Source organism: Lepidothrix coronata, unplaced genomic scaffold (genome assembly GCF_001604755.1).
Source record: "Lepidothrix coronata isolate B3197 unplaced genomic scaffold, Lepidothrix_coronata-1.0 Scaffold310, whole genome shotgun sequence".
NCBI classification, from domain to species: domain Eukaryota; kingdom Metazoa; phylum Chordata; class Aves; order Passeriformes; family Pipridae; genus Lepidothrix; species Lepidothrix coronata.
Genome location: NW_016690490.1, coordinates 540,573 through 564,166, shown reverse-complemented (window position 1 = coordinate 564,166; position 23,594 = coordinate 540,573). Strand labels below are relative to the sequence as shown.

The 23,594-nt window shown below is 46.5% G+C and overlaps 1 long non-coding RNA gene across 1 annotated transcript; it reads right to left on the bottom strand.

Annotated features, from left to right (window-relative positions):
* Window positions 1-468: 468 nt before the first annotated feature.
* LOC108508740 lies at window positions 469-23,238 on the bottom strand. Its single transcript, XR_001878487.1, has 4 exons — window positions 23,197-23,238; window positions 8,164-8,299; window positions 5,522-5,572; window positions 469-552 (listed from the first exon to the last, which is right to left on the bottom strand). It is a non-coding gene; the product is annotated as an uncharacterized LOC108508740 (long non-coding RNA).
* Window positions 23,239-23,594: the final 356 nt, after the last annotated feature.

Here is a 23,594-nt window from a genome sequence, read left to right as displayed (position 1 = left end):
CGCAGGTCCTAGGGGTTCCCACTGAGATATTGCATGTCCTACACAAGCATTTTTATCTCGATTTTGGCAGGGTGAGGTTCATGCCCTCCCCTCCCACTTTATTATTTCGATTCATCACATTCTCATTACTCTACCCAAGGCTTTCTGGGCTGGGGGCCTTCACCTTGCATTTTTCAATCATTCTTTCTTTTTTCTGATATTCGGTCAAATCATCTTAAAACAGCAAGCAGAAAAATTGCCAGTGGTGTGGGAAGGAGGTGAAAAAGAGGGGAGGGATGAGGGAATGGAAGATGGGGAGAAGACATGCCAAGCACGGGAGAGAGACAGAAAAGCAGTCTGCACATGTTCCCCTCTTGGGAGAGTTTTTCTCTCCCTGACATCACTTTATCCACAGTCAGAAATTCCACCTCAGGATTTGCCAAGGAGACAACACAGCATTTCTCTGCTGGGCCACAGAGCAAGTGTGAAATGTTCTGTTTTAATGATTCACAGAAAAAAAGGAACACAACAGTCACCATCTGATTCATATCTTCTGAAATCCAGCAGCCAAAGCTGTGGGAAAGGAGAGACAAATGAAAAAAGGAAAGGAAGAGAAGGTGTGGGTTTGTACATTTTTTTCTTCTTGTTGGACACTGTGGACCTAAGGAAATACAAGAAGGACCACGTTGGACTATTGCAAAGTTTAAGAGCTCCTAGTGTCCTCTGTCTGATGTGGCCTCCAGTAGATGACTGCAGAGAAAATACAAGGAACATTGCAAGTGCTGTTTCCTCTAATACATGATCCCGTTTCCATTCCTGAGCCAGAGATTTTAGCCACATCATCAAATTTGAGAGCCCTTCATAGACCTTTCTTCTGAAATGTTTTCTAATCACTTTTTGAGCCCGTTCATACTTTTGGCATCCTAGACATTCTGTGGCGGCGAGCTGCACAATGGAATTTTGCACTGCATGAAAATGTACTTCCTTTGGGTAGTTTCAAGCCTTTCCTTACTCCACAGAATCTTGGACTGGTTCAGGTCAGAAGGGGCCTCTGGAGGTCCTCTGGTCTAACCCCCTTGCTCAAGCAAGGCCACCTAGAGCCTGTTTCCCAGGACTATGTCCAGGCGGCTTTGGAATATCTCCAAGAATGGAGTCCACAACCTCCCTGGGCAACCCGTGCCAGTGCTTGGTCACCCTTACAGTAAAAAAGTGTTTCCTGATGTTCAAAAGGAACATGCTGTGTTTCTGTTTGTGCTCTTTGCCTCTGGTCCTAGCACTGGACACCATGGAAAAGAGTCTGATCCTGACCTCTTTACAACCTCCCTAAAAGTTATTTATAGACATTGATGAGATCCCTCAGAGCCATCCCTTCTCTATGCTGATGAGACCCTGATCTTTCAGCCTTTTCCAAGAGGAGGGGTGTCCCAGTCCCCTCACCATCCTTGTGGCTCTTTGCTAAACTATCTCCACTATGCCCATATCTCTCTTGCACTTATTTACTTCTATACCATTCATATATCTTGTACTTCTACTGTATCTTCCTTCAAGTATCTCTTTTCCACAACATCCAGTTGTAGTTTATTCAGTGTCTGTTTTGGAGAAGCTGCTCTCTCCCTCAGTCCCCTTTGCCTCCCTACCTGGTACTTCTCCAGGTAACCTCAGAAATGTGCTCACTGCTTAAGGTACAGGTGAACCATGCACTGACTTACACAGCAGCAGCACACCGCAGAGAATTTTCCAAAGGTTGGGCAGGGCAAGCAGAGCACCAATCTTTAAGACAAGGACAGAAAGAAGAGTTAAGAAGTGATTTCTCAGTCATTGTTAATTCCGTCGTTGGAAGTTTCAGAATTACCAAAATTTTTGCGAACATGTAGAAAAGGAGAGTATGAATAACATCCTGCACAGATTCAGCAAGAACAGAGCTAGACAGACTCATCTGATCATCTGCAATGAGGTAATAAACCTTGCAAAAGAGCAAGAAGGTGCAGATGCTGTACATGTTGATGTGTAAGTAAGGCTTGTGATACTGTGTCATATGGTATCACTATAAGCAAGAGAGGAACACCTGGACTACAACAAAATATGAAAAGATGAGTGTATGACTGGTCAAAACTTTTCTGAGAGGTTAGTTACCCATGTTAGGATGTAACACAAAAGCCCTGTCATGAATCTAGTCCCGATCAGCATTTCCTTAAAGGACACAAAATCCAAGTACATCCTTTTACCTTTGCAGGGTACAGCAAGCTGGGAGAAGCTGCCAGAAAGCTGGACACAGGACTAGAGGTCAAGGAAGACATGAGCAGGAAAAAGGGATACAATTCACTGATCCTCCATTGGATTCCCTTTCAATCCCTCCAAAATAGGCAAGAAACCCTCAGTATGACCCATGGAAGGCCTTTTCTCTGCTTACTCCTGCCTTTGGCTTAAATTACAGAAATCTATTTGGACACTGAGGAAACGCTTTCAGTGCAGTGAAGCACTGGGGTGGCTTGCCTGGGAAGGCTGCTAAGACAAGAACACATTGGTCTTCCACACAAGGTGATGAATGAACAAGAGGCACTAGCCCTGCCTTCAGGCAGGAGGGGAGTGTAGCTGTCTTCTCGAAGTCCTGCTCAGAGCTGCCTTTCTGTGATTTTTATCCCGATGATCCTTTCTTACAATATTGATGTTTTGTCTCCAGATGTTGTTATTATAATACTCCTTTTATTCTCTGCTCCTCTGCTCCTGTTGCTCAGATGGCTGGTTTGACCAAGGGTGAGTATTTTTGACCTGGTATTCTCTGACTACACAATCATTTCAACATAGCATAAATCCAAGCTGCTACTAGGGTGGCATTGTCCTCTTCCCCTCCAAAATGTGCTTGCTTTTACTGCCTGGCTTGCCTGGCACCACAGACCAGTCAGCTGTGCCTGACTTGGGTCAGGGAGACTGATCCAGCTGAAAACTCACCAGCTGGGAGGGAGACAAGTGGAGAGATCAGTTTTCCATTACTTGTTCTGCTATCTCACATCCTTTATCTGTCTTGTCTACCTTGGATGGAGCAATTACATCTTGTGCTATGTTTGGAAAGCAGAGTGGAAATGTAAGGTGATACAAACACTGGTTTGAATAATCTTTTCCAGATTGAGGGATATCTAAATTGCTGAGCAGAGGAAAGTGGTGTCCGAGGAGATCCTCCTGCCCCTCAGATGGGAGCAGGGCTGTGCAGAAGCCCTGGGAGATGCCAATCACTGCCTCAGAAGGCAATGGATCATACTGCATGGCACAGACTATTTCGCTGTTAACACAAGGAGGATGCCAGCAATCAGTTGTCCCATGTGTCAGCCCTGATCCCTACCCCTCCAGGGTCCTGCCCCTTGACCAGGGGTCACCTCATTTTGTACATCTAAATCATCTGTCTAGCTGCTACTGCATTTATTTGCTACTCAGCTAAAATCAACCAAATCTTGATATTTGGGAGAGGGAACTTTGTTACTAAATATGTTTGCTAAGACCTGGAGTGTTTGTTAAGGTTAGGAGAAACGAACACATATCACTGAGGAAAGGGACTGTTCAAGGGATAAGACAAGGAAGATCAAGAGAAAAAAAGGAGCTGGTGTAAGTTCTGCCACAGAAAATGCATTTTAAAGTTACTTGACTTGTTTTAACCACAGCTGGGTAATGAATGAGGTGCCCAAGGGAAGGCTCTTGGCTTTATTCCCATTCCCTGTAAAGACACTCCTCTGGGTGAATGCAGGTCAGAGCAGTCTCTATCCTGACACCAAGTGGAGAGAGTTCACACAGACTCCTTTAAAATACCATCAAATGTATGGAACTGCCAGTTAGGACAACACAGGATGTGCCACCATTCTAGCACCAGCGAGGCATCATGTGGTTTTTGTATTTATAGGATTTTCTTTCAAGAATCTGTCTCCTAGCAGCAGAAATAGACATTGGAGATAGTTATACATGACAAAAATCACTCTCTGGGCTCCTGCAGTTTTACCCTCCTATCCCAAGTTTCCACCAGTGTCATATGTGGTGAGCATCCCAGTGGGTTCATGTGGATCATCTTTACTGGGGACAAAGTGGGTTTCAAGAGTGGTAGGGAAGTCACAGTATCAGAGATGGGTTGAGGTTAGCAGGGACCTCTGGAGTTCATCTGATCCAACCCCCTCATCAAGCAGGGCCGCCTAGACCCCATGTCCCAGGTCCATGTCCAGGCAGCTTTGGAATATCTCCAAGTATGGAGAATTCACTGCCCTGAAAGTGAAGCAGAAGGTGTCTTTTCCTTGGGAGGAAGTGCTAGTGCTTGGTCACGTTATGGTGATGGACATTGTGGTGTGCCACAGTGGTCCCACTAGGATGCTCCATCTCTAGCCTTACCAATTTTCTCAGGAGGGCCTGGGGGCTTGTCTGGTTCTGGACTACTCAGTAGAAGAGAGACATGGAGCTCCTGGAGCAGGTCCATTTGAGGGCTATGAAGAGGATTAAGAATCTGGGGTATCTCTCTTACAAGGACTGGCTGAAGGAGCTGGACCTGTTCAGCCTCAAGAAGACTGATGGGGGAACCTCATTGATGTCTAGAAGTATCTGAAGGGAGAGTATTGAGGATGGAACCAGGCTCTTTTCAGTGGTGCCAAGCAATAGGACTAGAGACAACGGGTGGAAACTATGTACAGAAAGTTCCACCTGAATATGAGGAAGATCCTCTTTACTGTGCTGGTGACTGAGCACTGGAACAGACTGCCCAGAGAGGTTGTGGAGTCTCCCTCCCTGAAGATATTCCATTCCATCTAGATGCAATCCTGTGCAATTGATTGTTCTTGAGCAGGAAGGTTGGACTAGATGACCCCACTCTGATCCTTTCCAACCTTACACATTCTGTGTTTCTGCGACTTTGCCCTTTCCTTGCACGTCAGAATTCCAGGGCTGAGTGGCCAGAAGCCACCCTTCAGAAGCTTCCCATCCTGCAGTTCAAGTCCTCACCCCCACCTTACCTCGAGCACCTGTAACATATCCTGAAAAATCTCTTGACTTTGGCCCTGGGATTAGATGGAGATCACTGCCAGGTGGGGTTCCACCATGGATTCAGCTCTGAAGCCTTCAGCTTCCCTTGCCCATCTGAGGTTGTTTTCTCCCTGAATGTCTTACTCTTCACTCTTGCTTTGCACACCTCTACTTCTGCCTTCTGGGGTTAAAAAAATCCCTCATCATTTTGCAAGGTGCCAGAAAGTCACAGAAGCTCCAGTGCCAGCTATGGACTAAGCTCAAACCCCCAGAAAAGAAGCAACACTATCCTCTGCATCAGAAAGGTGAGAGCTTTTTTCCCAGGGGAAGAAACCCTGCATCAATTTAATGCAGAAAGATATTAAACATATCTAGCATTGAGCTGTTCCATCCCTCTGACGGATGGCATTCAAAAGCAACACAGAAAGGAGGCACCAGCGCTGATAAATTTACACAGCAAAAAGTATTCAGCAGCTGCCCTGTTTAAGTCATCTTCTAATTACTCAACATAGAAAAAAACAGGGAGAGGAAAATGTATCATGTATGGACTTACCCAGCTGATCCAGAGCAAAGAGGGCTGGAGCACCTTCGGAGAGCTCATTGTCTGAGGGAAGAAGAACAAATGCTGGGAAAGGTCAGCTGAGAGATAGATGGGGAGAGCTGGGGTGAAAACACTGTTTTAATCACACTGCAGATAAGCTCAGCCTGCTTCCAGTTACCCTGACAGCTTCCATGTGTGTGTTGTGGGTTTTCTTTTAAATCTGTTATTGAAAAACCGCAGAATCAGGTCAAGACAGAGACTTGTCAGGATGAACACTTATGCCCTTTCTAGCATCACTGAAGAGCAAGAGCTCCTCTGCCCCACCTCTGCCCTCACTGGGATCCCCAGCAGTGCTCCTCTTTTTGCCATGCCGCAGCTCTCTGCTCCCTTTCTCTAGTTCATCTGGCACTCAGGACATGGCCAGGAGCATCCTGCCCACAGCAAAGCTTTCCTGCATGCTACGATCTACTCCAACAACAGCAGCTGGAGCAGGTTTAACCAGCAGGCGCAGGAAAATGCCCTGGCCAGAATTTTTCAGAGGCTGAGCAAACCCTTGAGTCATCTGATAATAGCACTGCTGTAACTCAGTGCCTGTGGCAGGTTAGACCACGGGCTCTGAAAAGCCCTGAGCTGGTGACATTTCTCACCAAAAGCTTGTACAAGATTATTTTGGATCCCAAGACCAATCCCATAATGAGCCTACTCATTCTTGTCTGCTCTCAGCTGCAGAGAACAGCACACACTGATCCCTCCCTGCCAGAAAGATCTGTAGCCACAGAGGAATATGTGGCCAAGTGTAGAATGCCATTTGTGCTATGGAGTTGGTGGGAAATTTTTTATTTTCAAACATTTTTTTCCATGTGAAAAATTATGCTAAATTACAAAAACTCAATGCAAATTAAAAAAAAATAAATAAAAATTGCAGAGGGTAGGGTCTTTTCTGTTGATTTTTGAGCAGGTTGATGTTTCGGGGTTTTTTCTCCTTTATGGCTCATGACATTTTTTCAATGCATGGACCAGATTTAAAAACCTTTTGGTCTGGAATCTGTGGACGCCTATGTTCCTAGGGGTTCCAGGAGAATGTTTAAAAAGGAAAGGTGCATATACCATACAGCAATCCATACTTAAGAGTTCTTGCCCCATGCTATAAAATCCTCATAGGCCCATCAGTTACAAAAAGCTGTAAGCCACTAGTTTAGGAGAGCAACGGGCTGCATACACCAACAGCCAATGTATATCCAACAGCTAATGTATATCTATCTGTTTTGGATTTTTATAAGCTCCTGGTGGCAGTGACTCTGCCATCGTCTGCCTTTACATACACAAGGACAGTGCAATTCTGCATTCAACAGGTATTTAACCACTACATCTATAAACAGTAACACAGACCACGCACATAGCAAAGATTTATAAGAAATAATAGAAGCAGAGATTGTTCTAATGGGGGAAAAGGGTGGACTGCAGTGGACTGTGCTGGTCCCTTGCGAGCACCCTGCATAGGGTACCTGCAGAAGCAGAAGATGTGCTATCATAAGGTTGCTGCCCAGTGGTGCTTGTCTGGGGGAGACTGAACCCAGGACTCAACCGCATAAATCTACTTTATGGGTTCAAAAGCATAAAGCTACTTTTCTAATTCAGTTCTTGTGGAAAAGGAGACGATGCCACATCTTGGATGATCCCTTTCCCCTTCCCCCAGCATCTGGGCTATCAGCAGGAAGCCAAAGGAAACAGATGGAGATAAGTAAGCACTTTGCCAAAGCAAAATGTTTCCGTTCCCAAGGTGCTGCCATCTGGAATTCGGTGGTTATTTTGGTTTTAGTCTGGGGCACAACACATTCCAGACAAAAAAAGGAGCTTTGCCCATGGAGGGGCAGTTTGTGCTGGCCCAAGGGACGGGGACCTCTGGTGATAAAAATGAGCTGGGGCTGAGCAGGGAGCATTTCTGGCTGCTCCTGCCAAATGTTCAAACAGGGATTAAAAAGCAAATAAAAGCAGCTGGGTGGAAATTAGGTAGAAAGTAATCAGTAGAGGAAATGGGTCTGCTGGCTACTTCCCATTGTATCTGCCCCGAAGAGCTTTCCTGAGATCGACAGTTTCTGGAGACCAATATACCCTAACCTTGAGCTTGGAGGTCTTGTGCCATGCTGAGGTGAGCTGAAATCTTGAATGGTCCTGCACAGGAAGCACCAGTTAGGACAGCCCTCAGTCCCCTTGTCACTGCTGGGACAGCATGTATCCCCGCAGCCATCCTAAATTGTCCCACACAAATATGACTAAAGAGAGAAGAGAGCATTTTATCAGCTCTCCTGTCACTCTTCCCCAACCACAGTCATCTACAGTCCTGCTTGTGGGGAGTGAGGGTGGTCACATCCAGCACAAGAGGCATATTAACTTGCCAAAAGATGGATGATGGGACCTTTTTTTTTTTCTGGTAAATGACCACTCCAGAGAAGGAAAACAAGCCACAGATCAAGTGCCTGTGTCAATGTGACTGGACTAGAGGTTTCCCACTTTCATACCTAGTACTGCCTTGCTCTGGACATAGCCCAGCAAAGCCTCTGGGACCATTGGAAGCACAGTGCATGGTAGCAGCACATTGAGAAGGCTCTCAACACTGTCACCGGGTGGATTAAAAATCAGCAATTATATCCTACCTCCTTTCACACTGGAAAAGGGGTGGATCCCACCATGAGACAACCAGTTTGTTTCATCCAGCTTCCAGTTTTCACCAAGGTCCATCTCTGATCCACAGCACCAAAGATCTGCTTGCAAGGCCTCCTGCTGCTCTCTCTGGGGAATAACCAGAAGATACTCTGAGTGTCTGTCATGCTGCTAGACCATGGTCAGCTGTGAGAACCTTACCTCAACAGAGGAAAATGTCAATATTACAGGAAAAAAGAAAATTAATAAAAAAATTTGAGAAAAAATCCATGTGCCTTGCAGGGAACTCTTGAATCAAGGAGTAGTTGACTCTGCCAACCCTCAACTTATCACCTTGACAAGTCTCCCTGCTGTGTCAGAAGGCCAACAATGATTGGACCTCTTGCATTTTCTCTTATTGGTCTGACCAACACTTAGAAATTCCTAATCCATTATGATACTTGCAGGGATGGGGGTTTATTTCTGAGCAGGGTGATGTTTCATGAGGGCATCCATCGGGGATGTGAGTCTTGGCTTTACATGCTCAGCCATCAGGTCCTGACCAGCGAAGGGAGTGAGCAGGAGTGGTGGTCCTTGCTCCCACATCCCAGCCCCTCCATGGACAGGAGTTGCAGGCTGGGAGTTATGATCAGTTACACATTACAAGCCAGTGCTACTGCTGGCCATTGGCTTTCACAGCTGCCCCAACCCTGGAGTGGTACTGTGAGCTATTAGGGAGCAATGGAGATTATTGAGCAGTTTAAGCTGGAGCTCCCTACCCTAAAACATTCCTTTCTGGTGTAGATACTGAATTATTTTCCCAGCTATCAGTCATTCAGTGCAACCTACAGGTTTGCTGCACTTGGAAATCCACATGGAGACATTTTTCCTCCCTTAACTCTTTGGACCTGTGCATCTGGGAAATCCCAGGTGTGAGTAGAGACTGGGAGAATAACTCATTGAGAACAGCCCTGCAGAAAAGGACTTGGGGGTTCTCCTGGATGAAAAGCTGGACATGAGCCAACAGTGTGTGCTTGTAGCCCAGCAAGAAAACTGCATCCTGGGCTGCATCAGAAGCAGTGTGACCAGCAGGTTGAGGGAGGTGATTCTGCCCCTCTATGCTGCCCTCATGAGACCCCAACCAGAGTGTGTGCTCTGTTCTGCTGTGTTCTGCTCTGGGGTCCTTGGCAGAAGAAAGATGTGGATCTGTTGGAGAGTGTCCATGCTAGAGCATCTCATTTATGAAGACAGACTGAAAGAGCTGGGGTTGTTCAGCCTGGAGAACAAAAGGCTCTGGGGACACCTCACTGCAGCCTTCCTGTACCAAAAAGAGGCTTATAAAAAAAAGAGTGACTTTTTACCTGGGCAGATGGTGATAGGTCAAGAGAGAATGGTTTTAAACTAAAAGAGGAGAGATTTGGATTGGACGTTAGGGAGAAATTCTTTACTCACAGAGTAGTGAGGCACTAGCAGAGGTTGCCCGCAGAAGCTGTGGCTGCCCATCCCTGGAAGTGTTCAAGGCCTGGATGGGGTCCTGAGCAACCCGATCTAGTGAGTGGCATCCCTGCTCATGGCAGTGGGGTTGGAACTGGATGATCTTTAAGATACTTTCCAACCCAAGCTTTTCTATGTTTCTATGGTTCTATGATCCCTGCTGGGGTAAGCACACAGGGGCATTTAATGCATCCCTGGATCTTCAGGATTACATGGATCTGAGAGGCAAGAGAGTCCTTTCAGCATCAGGAAGAACGCAACAGTGTTGGGATGCAACAACAGGTTACTGTAAAACACTTCTGCCTCTGTGATAAGATATGAAAAGGAGGTTGCAACAAGGACTTTCCCTGGCACTCTCTGAAGCAAACCAAGACCCCAAATGGCACCAATAGAGCTGTTTTCATGGTGAAGTGAGTCCAGTGAGACCCACCACTCTAGCAGCCAGTCATCTCAGCCTCTGATCTTCTTCATCACCTGTTCTAAGAATTATTTTGTAATTTAATGCTGTCACCCTAATTCAAGGCACTCCTGGGAGGGACAGGCAGATGTTGATGAAGGGACACCATCACACCAGCACCATCTCCTTGGCAAATGAGGCAAAGAAAGAGATGCACTGGGGCCCTATCTCCACAAGGAAGCAAAGCATGGCTGAGCCATGCCACTGCGTTTCCCAAGCACTGATACCTCCTAGCTACCACTCTATTGGGGGGAGATGCTGCACCTGGTGGGGTGGGGGGAAGAGCCTGCAGGAAGGGACAGCAGCCCCACATGGACAGATTGCCCCAATGGCTCCCGGTACGGCACAGCTCAAGCCCTGCCTCAGCCCATTGCCAACTCCCACCAGCGTGAACCATGACTGTGCCAGTGCTTCCCTGGTTGGCCGGACCTATAACAGGTCATTTCATACAGTCTCTTGCTCAACACCTTAATTAAGCAGAATTAAATACTTGTCTGTATGTGTTTGCTGAGCAGCAAGCAGGACAGGTCACTACGTGTGCAGACAGAGCTGGACTGGAGTTTTTTTGATGTAGTAAATTCACCTGAAGTGCAATTAAGAGACACTGAGACTCCAGGCAAATTTGATGTGGATATATAATTAGTTTTAGCTGAAAGAGAATAAAAAGAATTCTGAGAAGAGCAGCAAGGCTCCATTTTGACATTTAAAAAATAAAACTTTTTTTTGTAGTTCTTTCAAATGCCATTTTTGGTTTGAAAGTGACCTAGTTTACTTTTATTTTCTTTTTTCTTCTATTTTTTTAAGTTATGAAAAGCAGTAAATAATCTCAAACCAGAATGTCTCATGCAATGCTTTTGAAAAGAAATCAAAGAAGAAAAGAAACATTCTCCTTCAGGGGGTGACCTAAACCAAAAAGTATTTTCAATTTTTCCCTTCAGCCACTGAAATGAAAAACCTATTATTTGTACAGTTACACTACTGAAAAGCATCTCATCAATGTGTATTGCTGGCAATTTCTTCTTTTTACCTGCCAAGGGAGGGATTTGTCTGAGAATTCAATATGAGAAAGAAGTAAAGGGCAATTTAACAACGTAGCATAGAAGATAAAATGGCTTTTCCATATCTACTCCTTTCTCTGAAAGAATGAAAAAGCAGACCTACAGACCTCAGCTCTCTGCCTGCTGTCCCACTCTGCTCAGAACCATATAGACATGAAACTCTGTAGACACAATTCCTGAGCTCCCATCACATAGAAAATTATTTGCAAATGTAAAACCTTCCGACTTCACTGACACATAAGGTCCAACCAATATTAGAGAAAGCAAAGGTCAAAATTTTTGGGGGGCAGTAACACCAGCAATGAGAAACACCTAAAAGACCATAAACCTCGGTCGTTGTTGTTGTTTTGGGGCATCCATCACTTCATTTCACAGCAGAGCCTGGTGCCAGCAGAGCCTGGTGGTGTCAGGTCTTCATAGCCAGCATCACAGGATCAGGGATGGGTTTGTGGTCCCTGTCTCACCATAGAGCATCCATCGTGCCCACCCTCTGCTGTGGCTGCCCAACAGGATGGGATGGGAGGCAAAGGGATGGGTATAAACATGGAACAGGGCCCACTAGCTGCATTGACATTCATGCAATAGACCTCTCAGTAAAATGCAGAACTGAAGAAGGATGCATCACCACTCAGCCTGGTGTCTCACAAGGGCTGGGACATGAGCAGCTCCAGCTGCTTGAAGGGCTTGCCCTTGCTGCATTCGATAATCAACACCTGTTACCTCTGTCTTTCAAAAAGAAGAAAAGTCAAATGTGAGATTTTGACAAAAGGTCTGCATGAAGGTTCTCAGTCTCCTCCTAAGGCAAGGGGGGCTCATTTTACACACACAGCTTCCATCGGTCCTCTGAGGAAAAACAAGGTGAGAAAAGACTCACATTCCTGCTCTATGTCATATCATGATACAATATAGAAAGAAAAAAAGGGGGCTGAATAAGACCCCTTTCACTCCACAGTTTTTACTATACCTAAATAACACCCATGCAGATAACAAAGCACGGTCCATTTTCAACCTAACCTGCAAATCTCTTCCAAACCACAGAAAAAAATTGCATAATATTGTAATGACCATTTCAGCAAAGTTTTACAAGCCCTCTAATCTGACAGAAGTGGCTGTCTGAGCACAAACCCCAGTCAAGCTCCTTTGCTGCAGCATTTCCATTTCAAGACAATCTGCCATGCAGCTCCTCTGGACACTCACCAACTGCACAGGGAAATTTTTTTTTAATACCATAAACTGCAGAATTCATATGGCCAGAACAGCAGGAAAATAAAAGGTAATCACCTGAGACTAACCCAGACAGACAAGACATTAAAGTGTCAAACCCTCAATGCTACAGCATGCAGGGGCTTGATCTGGAGGACAAGCAAAGGCTGGCAGTGTTTGCACAAGCACTGCCCTCAAAATTGGCTTCATCCACGTGGCTCACCAAAATCAGGTGAGTTGAGTGGTGCTGAGTGGTGTTGCAGATGCTGTACAAAGGATATCCCATTTCTTCAAGTTATCGTTTCTCCTTGCATATGGCTCAACTGCAGAGATTTAATGTCATCCACCTGCTTGACTGGGGGTAAAATTCAGTGGCATCTCCCAGAAGACACAGACTCAGCTACTTCTCCTCTTCTCCATGAGGAACAAAGTAGGGCACAGTTTCACAAGATGCTCAGTCCAGTCTGATCCAGACATTGCTAGAGCTGGTGACCAGCTGGAGGTGGTGATCACTTAGGGCTGGTGATACTTACACACCACCTTGCTGGTCTGAGCCCTCTGAGTAGCACACTGGAGCCCTTTGCACTCAGTGATTTATTTGTTTAGATGAACAACCTTTCCAACCCCTTGTAGCACCTAGGAAGAGATCATATATAAACCTTTCTGAGCAGAATCTGTCCTGAGCAAGCCTGGCATTGTGGGGTGTACACAGCTGGCTCCTGGGACCATGGCAGCCCCAAGCAACACCACCACATTGCTTGGTGGCCAGGCCAGGGCAAGTGACTGCAGAGCCACCATCAGACTGTTCCCATCTGGTGTAAAATTGAGCATTGGCAGGGACTGTGACAAGAAAAAAGGCTACACAACAGCTCAGGTGGTCACAAGCCACAGAAGGTCTGGCAGATGGGCAGCAGGGAGGACACTGAGGAGAGTGGGTTTGGGTATCAGTTTGGTGAGGAGACTGGGACAGGAGAAAAAAATCTGTTTCTGTTCATGTTGCAAACCCTGTGGTGGGGACTGGCATTGCTAGTGTGTTCTCCAGCAAGAGAGGGCACTGACCCTAACCTGTGCCTCTGAGCAATTTGTGGGGTTTGGGATGGATACTAACCACACCAAAGGGACAAGGTTGGCAGCCAAGGCAGGACTGAGGCTGAGAGAGGAAGCAGGGACTGAAGAAAAGAGCTTTGTCCAGCTAGAGGAGAGGGAGAGAGCTTGGCCAGACCGTGGGAGAAGGACTGGGGCAACAGCCTTTCAACAGCCATATGTGGGATGAAATGCTACCAGACAGATCACTTTCCCTGGGATGTTTCCAATACCCTGCAATAATACAGGGACAGCAACACAGCCTTCTTCTCATCAGGCACAAGCTGGGAATGTCCATCCCCACGGTCACCAAAGTGATATAGATGTCCTTATGGCACCTACACAATGATCCAGATTCTTCCTACTCACAATGAGTCCAGAGAAGTCAAAGTATCCCCTGACCCACAGTTTTGCTCAGAGTAAAACCTTTGTGTCAAAAAAGCTGTGCGTGCCGAACATGGGAGCAGTGTTGAGAGGAAGTCACATCACCTGGGCAAGCAGCAGCTGCTCTTGAGCAGGTACGGCTGCCGTGGGAAGGCACTGCCTTCCTGCAGCTGCTCACCTGCCCGAGGGCAACAAGAGCGGGAATGAGAAGGTCTGACAAGCCTTATAGAGCTGAGCAGGGCAGGATCAGGCCTTTGAGGGGACATTACAAATTCATTTAACCTGGAGCACAATGATCACAGCAAAAGGCACAGTGATAAACTGCTTCCCCCATACCCCAGACCTCAGCCTGATGGCTGCCTTTAATCACCCACAGCTGTTCTTTATGCCTTGGATGTGCTCCCCTTTAATTAGCCCAAAAGGTGACTAATGAACTATTTGTTAATGTCATCAATCAAAAAGCTCTATTTGTAGTTAGTCTGAAAGACCGTTTTTTTTAAAGCATCAAGTTTCAGCCAACTGGCACAGAGCATGATCACAAGCTAATTACATGATCTCATGGCAGTTATCTCGAACTAATACATCATTAATCTGATTTTACAACAGCTAAAGGAGAAGCCCAGAGTCAAGAAGCACTTGAAGGCTCCACAGTCCCCAGGACCGGAGCCCTTTTTAGAAAAGCTGTGGGTTTACACACAGCAGGCACATGTCAGGGCAAGCTGTAAGTTGTACTGCTCCCCTTGCCCTGACAAACAAAAACATTTAGGATCTGGGAAATACACAATCTCCTCCAAAGGTAGATTTCCCCAAAGCATAGTCGCTGTCCCCCTGCCTTGGTTCAGGCCTATAAGGATGACCAGAGCAGGAAGGGGCTTGGAGTCAGAATCCCAGCATTGCTCAGGAACCCCAAGGCATTTTTTATAAGCTTTCTGTTTGACAAAGCCCTTTCGAAGGACTTGTCCCAGTCTGGTCTCAAGGGGCAAGTGGGTAGTTTCAGATCACCTGCAGTGCTGGGGATGGGTGCTAGAAGCTCCTCTCTATTCTCTATATCTTTTTGGATATAAAGGTAGGAAGCAATTCAATAAATACATTCCTATTTACATGTCATGATTTACTTTGACTAGCTCATCGCTAGCTAGGAACAACCATCTACACACATAACCAGGAACCAGACAAAATCTTGAAAACCTTGGAAAATACTATCTTTCATTTCAGCCAAGCCCTTTCTCTCACCCTTGAGCAAGTGTACCCCCTGAAATGGTCCCAAAGGAGTTCACGAACTTGTCCCAGCCATCCCACAGGTATGGCAGGATGCCAGGGTCTACCTTGCAGTGCTCCAGGACCACTGCTCTGATTACAAAGCACAGGAGGTGCTGGGTGTGCATATCTACACAGATTTGGGGTGGGTTTAAGATGCTCCAAGTCACCACATGGAATAAAATTTCTCTTTCTTATTTCTCTGGTTTTCTTCCAAAATCAGTGAATTGAATTGCAACTCAACAATTCAAACATTAAAGTGCTTGAAGTGAAGCCTGTGTCTTCCTTTGTGTCTTGCAGAGCTGGCTGTACTAAACTGATAGCTCCAAACACCACCACACCTCAGCTGTGCCATTTATCTTCACAAGCAATTAGCTGCCAGGTTATTTTAGCCATAGCAATCACTTATCTACTTAAGAGAGAATAATTTCTCTGTGGTGTTCCCATGACCTCTCAGAAAATACACAACTGCCTTTTTTTTGCAGTCCTAAGAGTTCCTGTTCCAGCCTCAGTTCAGACAAGATCTTTAAAGAAATGGTAAAGTAGAAATGGTAAATCTTACCTGACAAAACACCCGTGATTTCTCTGGTGACAAAAAGTGTCTGTGCCTCGGTGCTGCAAGACCAAAGCTTTCCTGGGAAATGTTTGTCCTCTGTTGGGTAAGAGCTCCACAAAAACTATGCAGCCATTGCCTGGACTTGCTTTGGTTTGGGCAGGTAAGTTACGGGAATTCAGCTGCTCCTGTGTGTTCAAAGAGCTTCAAAATGCTGTACACCACCTATTGCATTATGGTTCCCACAAGTATGCAAGGTATGCATCTGTCTTCCTGAGTCACGTAATTATCTTTGGGAAAGTAGCCTGCAGAAGAACAGCAGAGGGAAAAAACCCCAAGCAGCCATATAAATCCCTCAATGGTCATCAGTAGCCCTGCAAGAAGATGTTCTTGAACAGAAGTGTTGCTAATCCCTATGTCCCCAATGCCAAGCTAGCGGAGATGCTAGGCTGTCCACTTCCTTCCTTCCTCAGCAGTTTGCAGCACCACATGCAAGAAGTATCAAGGAGAAGGAGCAGCACAGTCTCAAAAGCAACCACAGCACTGGAAGAGTCAATCAAAAGTTCATTGTGCTGCACAGGTTATGGGGTGGCCTCTAGCCAGGAGGAAATGTAGGGTGAAATAGTCCCTGAGGACTGCTGTTAATGAAGACTGAGTCATCGGTGACACAGAACGAAAAAATGATGTGATGCAGCAGTGTCTGGGCTAGTTACATCTTGATAAGGATGGTGGGTGTCTTCCTGTGTTTTCTGTTGAGTCAGAAGCACCTGGGGAAAGTGATACCAGGAAAGGAATATCTGCCATGATCAAATGCCACCTCAGGCAGTCTCAGAAGGGGAATAAATAACATGAGAGAATGCAATACACGTAGGTGAGTTTTCCAAAGAAGGCCCTTGTACTAAGCATAAGGAAGGAAATAAGGCCAAAAATGAAGAGCAAACAGTGAAGGGAGCCTTGATTATACCACCTTCTCACAAGGAAAAGCATGGTCTTAGCATGGTGAGAATGGCTCCAGCAGATGTTCAACTTCTGCAATGTTTTTTCAGAGTTGCCAGTTTTCCCAGATGACTTACAACAAGGACATCTCAGAAGTAAAGCTCTAAATCCTACATGACAGCAGCATGCCCACTTGAGCGTAGGCAGCCACGCAGTTCTGGCAGATGTGAAGAGATCTTGGTTTTTGCTCTATCTCCTGAAAGACCAGCTCCATTTATCATCTCTCCTCGTGACTTATGGTACTCAGGAAATTATTTCAAAATTTTGAGCTCAGCTGTTAAGTACTTCCAGCTACCAGGTTAGACAGAAAACCTCACACCTGGGAGTCAAACAGCTCCCCATTCCCAGGGCCAAGAGGGCTTCAAGCACTGATGTGCACTGAATGACAAAGAGAAGTGTGCTGTGCAGCATTTGAGCCAACTCTGGGGCTTGGTTTTATCACCCTACTCCAGCTTTGGCCAGCACTGCTTAATGCCTCTGTCAGTATCTGGTGAGGGAAGGTTGGGATGCTGCCAGGCATGAGGTGGGTTGCAGTCTGCCTGTGTATTCAGGAAGCCAGCAAGCCAGCAGGTCCAGGAGCAGCTGGGTTAACAAAGACCATCAGATATCCTGCATTCCTATACCTCTTCTAAAAGCATATCTCAGCTCTGGCCACGAAGGAAAAAGCGTTCAAACTCTTACCAAGAGGCATTTTGGGTACTGCCAGCATGCTGTGGCAGCAGACAATTTGTGGAGCAGTGAAAGATTCTGGCTGTGCTGCCACCTGTGCACAGGTGAGGAGCTGAGAGGAGCCCTGGCTGTGCTGGTATGTCCCAAGGCCATCCTCACATCCAGGCTCACTCACTGCAGATGCAAAGCAGCAGGAGCAGCCCTGGCAGTGTCAAAGCTCTCCCACCAAGCCTCTGAGGTGCTGGTGCACTAAGCTGCATCCTGAGGATGGGGATGCCACAAGGCTTCAACTCCATAGTGAGAGAAACTTGGAGAAACCACTCTGCTTGGGCAGAAGTCAACTGATGGACATTTGTGTAATGGAGACTTTGGGTTAGGCTTGTTTTTTCAAAAAAATTCCTACATAGTGGGCTTGCAATTACAGTAACACCAAGTCCTGATGGCTTTTGCAGGCCTGCTGACTCGGGGCATGCACTTACCCTCCTCCCAGCATGTCTGTGCAGGGCTGTGGTCACCCCACCATGGCACAGGCTCATCTGCTCCTGCACAAACATCCCGGGGAGCCAAAACTTCCTTCAGAAAGGTGAGCAGCTGACGCCACATAATTCACGGCGCTCCATGGCTCTTATGCTGTGAGTCACGAGCTTCCCAGCAGATTTACAGCCAGTGGCACCGATCCACCTCAAAGACAAATGGAGTGGATATTTTCAGCCCAAGCAAAGCTCCCAGGTGAGTCGAGGCGAGGCAAAGATGAGCAGTCATTCTCCAGTGTTGCACCTGCTGCAGAAGGGTTTACCCACAAAAGGGGTGCCTTTTCTCTCTTCCTGTCCTGTGCTGAGGACAGGGGATGGTGCTGGATATCACCAGCCTCCTGCTCTTTCTCCAGCCACATCACCTGAACTTGGCACCTGGTGCCCATGTAAAAACTCCCATCCCTCACACCTCGTCCTGCTCACCAGTGCTTCTGAACTGATGGGGGAAAGGTCTTCAGAACAGGGTCTGTCTTCTGCTACACATCTGCCCAGATGCAAACACAGCACCCCCCCAAAAGAGTGGAGCAAATGGAAACAGATGAGAGAGGCCATCCCACTGTTGCTGGCAAATTCTATCTGAAAACAGATACCTTTTCCTAGGAAAACCTTTCTGAGCTTCACCTCACAGGGCAGCTCAGGGATGAGGCTGGGAGATTGCCCATATCCTGAACACTGGTGGGCTCCTGCACTGCTGCTTCTTGAATAGCAGCAGAGTCTCCTGGCTGAGGGCTGTTTTATCTCCTGTCCCCACGCCCAGACCATGCCATGCATATAATGCTATTTCATTCAGAAATACTACTGAGTTATCTTTGCCAAGACAGGAAGAGAAGGGAAGGATGACTGGTGGAGGAAGGAGATAAGTTCCAGGCCAACCTCAGGCAGCAGAGAGTCTGAGGTTACTTGTGGGGCAGGCAGAGATGGGCAGCACTTGTGTTACTCAGTGGTGGGAGTCAGCGAGGAGTTCTGTCTCACTGATACCCTGATGGACAACACAGCCATAATCAGTGTCATTTTCTCCCTGGTGAAGGACAGGGCAGGCTAAGGAAACTTCTTTGCTCCAAAACACAAGTACATCCTTCAATGCAATGGAGGCTCATGCAGGATCTCTGCTGGCAGGTGTGAAACACTTAAACTTCTTGTTTAAGCTGCAGTATTTTTCAGAAGACTGAATTAGACATAAAATATTTACAGCTCTCTCTTCAGAGAAAGCTGCTTTTGGGGCTGTCATTCTGTGGTAAACAAAATCAGAGCTCTGAAAGGAAAAATACAGAGGGAATCCAACAGCATCTCAATGAATCGCTTCCCCAGGATCAGACAAGAGCAGAAAAGGGGTCGGTAAGGTGGTGGTGATACTGGTGACTGTGGGAAGAATTAATGACCAAACCACACCTCAGTGGCCTGTGTAAATGACGCCTTGTCCTTCCTTCCTTATCTGACTTCTTGTAGGGGTTATGGCATCCCACACTTGGTCTGGCTCCTAATATTTCCTCTTTCAGTTCAGGGCTGCTCTGGAACCTTTGCTTCCTGCAGCTTCCTGTGTCTCACCCATGCACAGCCCTGATCTCCCCCAGCCCCATATTTTTCCATCCAAGGGCAAGCCCATGCTCAATCCCAGCTCATCCAGCACCTGCATGCCTCTCCTGGCTGCAGGAGTCCAACACTGGACACCCCAATCCCAGCTCTGTCAGTGAAAGATACTGGCTTTCGGGAGGTGCTGGTGTGGAGGCCCTGGGTCCTGGCTGATTGTCTAGCTGGCCTTACGGTACACTTTTTGGGACAGACACACAGATGGATGTTCACTGATGGTTTCACATAGGTGAAAGAGGAAAAATCAAGTCTTGCTTTGGTGGGCTGGAATATTTAAAAAGCAGACCAAATGGGACCCCAATATAACAGTAAGTTGCAAGCTTGCTCACTTCTACCACATTAAATAGAATGTGAAAGTCTTTCTGTGGTGGTGGGGAGAAGAGAAAAAAATCTCTTTTGTCTCCTTACACCCAAGAGTCTGGTGCTGATTTATGAGGGTGTGATCTCTGCCTTTGGAGTCAATCATGGCACAGGCACCTAACATCTTCCAGTGGGATCAAAGAAATGCGGCCACCAACTGTTTTCTCCTGATTTTCTCCTGGCTGTCTGCCCTTCTCCCCAGACTGTGCAGTGGGATGCTGTGGTCACCTTCCACCCCACATCCTCTTCAGGTCTCTCCTCTAGTTGCAGAAGGACCTGGATGCATCCAGGGCTCAGCTCCACCTGATTCAGGGTCCCCTCTGCCCACTGGCACAGGTGAGCCAGGACTGCTCACTGGGCATGAGGATGGCGCAATTATAACCCCCACCACTAATCACACTGAGCAAGGGTTTGGCCAACAGTCTTAGGTACAGCATTGTGGTGGCTCAGTCCCTATCACCAAGCCCCTGCCTCATTCTATTTAGTTTTTGTGAAAAACTGGAGAAGATCTTGGTTTTGTTCCACATCACAACAAACTCAAAAGCTGAAACTTCTAAATAGCTCACAAAAGAGAAATGCCATTTTCCAGCCAGGTCTACTTGCTGCTTAGGAAAAAAATCCTGTTGCCACTGGAAAAATATCAACATTGCAGTAGCATTTGTTCCAGCTGTCATCTCCTTTCCTTTCACGTTACTACTTGAGTATTTGTTAGACTTGCGTTTTGCAGCAGTAATGAGGTTCTGGGTTGTGCATGTTACTTAAACTTTCGTCAAGGAAGCAAAGTAACAACTATCCACCCCATGGCCTGATGATTCATAAGAGACCGATGAACACACTGATGCCGTGTAACCAATATGAACTACTGGTGAGGAACAAGCATAAACATTGTCTACTCAGGTCAATTATGGAAGAACAGTGCCTAACAGGATGTGTCCAGCTGCATCCTGGAGACTGAGACACCAGGTGACTTAATCATCCCCTGAGGTAGTGTTACTTTCACATGCATATTACTGAAAAATTCATTAGCAATCCAACAGTGGTGGTAGAAATTCTCAAATGGAAACAGCTTCAGGTTTGGGGCAAAGAGAGACCTTGTCAAGTCAATGATGTTCTCCCTGTTGACTTTAAGAGATGATGGACCAAAGTAAGTGGATGGGAATAGCTCTTTCTTTTTACTATATGGTACACAGCAACTGCCCTACACTTCTTAATAGCCAAGAAGACACCTCCATTAGCACTGACATGTTTGTGATGTTGCCAATAAACTAAAAAAGCTTCCTGTGGCTTTACCAGGCACTTAACTCTAACAGTCAGTCCTACCCACGTTGGTCACTATAATTCTCTAATCAGAAATATTGTAGACATGAACTCTTTTCAGAGAGCTGTTTAGGGTTTTCTTTTGCTACCACTCTTAAATGAAGAATAAACTTTAAATTCTATTAAATATATTAATTTTTGCCTGACTCTCTCTCCCTCAAAGAAAGAAATTGCTCTCATGCCTTTTTCTGTTCTTTCTGCAATCCAAATACTGGAAGCATTCTTGGTAGGTCTGAGTAAATTGGAGGTATTTTCTCCTAGGGTATGGATCAATTCCATGGCTCTTCTCCAAAAGATGGTGTGACAGAGGGTACCCTTTTCCTTTTTCTTCCTTCCAGTAGCCACTTAACTCAAGCTCCCCCCAAGAAATTATGGCAGTCCTTGTTTCCCTCCATATCTCAGCCTTGTCTCTCTCCAACAAACAGACAGGGCCCCTTGCAAGCCCACCTTCTCCTCCCCTATGGGGACACTGAACCACATTGAATGTACAGCTTGGGTTATCTGCAACACCAAGATTTAGGCTTTTTCTTCAAGATTTTTTCATGAAGGATGAAACTTTACATACATGCTGTGTATGGAGACTGAAGGAAACCAAATCTACCTCTTTTCCCCCATGGGCAAGCTGTAACATCTCATTCTTGGCTGTCTGTGGCTTGGGCCATGCCAGTGGGGTTTCCACTGCTATTTTTTTCCCAGGCACTGCAGCCTGCACACGTCTCTGAAGTTTTTCAAAGGTCTGTCATTTGTGTCCACAGTGGCCAGGACCCACAGAGGCGGCAGGAATGCTCCCTGCCCATGGAAGAGCCTTGTTGACCCAACACTTGCACACATGGGGGTCAGCAGCAGCTCCTGCAGCCTCTGTGCCCACCCCACGGCCTTCCAATTGCCAGAGGAATCAATATTTCCCTGGAAAATATCAACTGATCTTTTTTTTTTCCTTATTCCTCATTTCAGGAATGTACTACTTTCAACAAAACTTTTGCCAGGAAAAGTTTCTTAGGCTGGAATTTTTAGTTCATGTGTGGAAAAACCACCTAGGAGGCAGCAGCAATCAGCACCTTAACCCTTTGGTTATGATCTTAAATTCTAAGTCTTTTTCTAGCAAAATCAAAAAATTAAAAAATACAAAGATGAGATTTGGTCCTCCTGTGAAGTTGAGGGGAACAAAAGCTACATAAGAGAAGGGCTCCAGGCTCCAGTGGATGTTTAACAGCTTGCGGCCAAACTGAAATGCAGAGGAGATGGATGTTCTATGCTAGCTTGTCTCAGCCCTTCTGTCCATCCACATTCTGCCTAGGCAGCAAAACACCACACATGGCTATGACTGCTTTTCCCTACCGGCGCCGAGTGAGTCCATCCTCACAAATGAAAATGCAGCACTGAAACACCTTCAGGACAAAACTCCTGTTCCTCACAGCTTGTCCTTCTTACCAGTTCTTCTGAACTGGTGGGGGAAAGGTCTTCTGCTAAACATCTGTCCAGCTGCAAGCACTGCACTCCCCCAAAAAAGCAGACAAATGGAGAAAGAGGGTAGCATTAGGCAATGGGATGAAAAAGGTCAGCCCACTGTGGTTGGCATATTCTGTCTGAAAACAGACACTTTTTCCTAGCAAAGCCTTTCTGGACTTCACTTCATGGGGCAGCTCAAGGAGGAGATGGATGGGAGCTAGTCCTTACCCTGAGCACTGGTGGGGTGCTGCACTGCTGCCTCTTGGGCATAGGAAGAGAAGGAGAGGGACAGATGAAAAGCTGCAGGGGGTGGGGAGGGGGGGAAGAGTTGCCACCTTTCCAGTGCTGCTGTGAAATGAGCCCTTTATTTCCCTTGTTTTCCTTTACCTGCCACCCAAAATGAAACTGTTACCTCCAGCCCCATCCAACATTTTGTTTTGAACAGAACTTTCTATTCTTTACTTTGTCATTTTACTGACAAAACCACCACTACCAAAAAGTAACATCGATTTAGATACCTATCAGAGTGTGTTTCCTTTGCTCCTTCAATTTGTTGGTTCAGCAGCAAAACCAAACACAGCCATCCCCATGCCTGCTCTCTGGCCACCACTGGATCAATAAATAGCAGCACTCCATTTCCAGCTTACCTCAAGAGGTCTCTTCTTGCACTGGCAGTTGTATCCAGCTCTCCTGCTGTGAGTCTTCCCATCACCAGCATATCCTTACCCCCAACTGTGGGGCTGATCCACCTGCACAGGAAAGGCTCAGGAGACCCTGTTACAAAACTGGACATTGGGTGCCATCGCTTGAGACAGGATTAAAATCTATGTGGTGGTGGAGTTATTCCTGGCTCACGTTGGCATGTGTGGGCACAGGACTTGGTGCAGGGAGCTAACATGAACCTTTGACATCACTGGTTAAATTTAGGGAATTAGCACAGACCTAAAATGCTCTAGAGGGAAGCTAGTGCTAAGCTGACAGGAGAGAGACAACATCCTGCAACCACCTCTCACCCAAGCACAGGGTACGAGATGGAGCCAGGAGT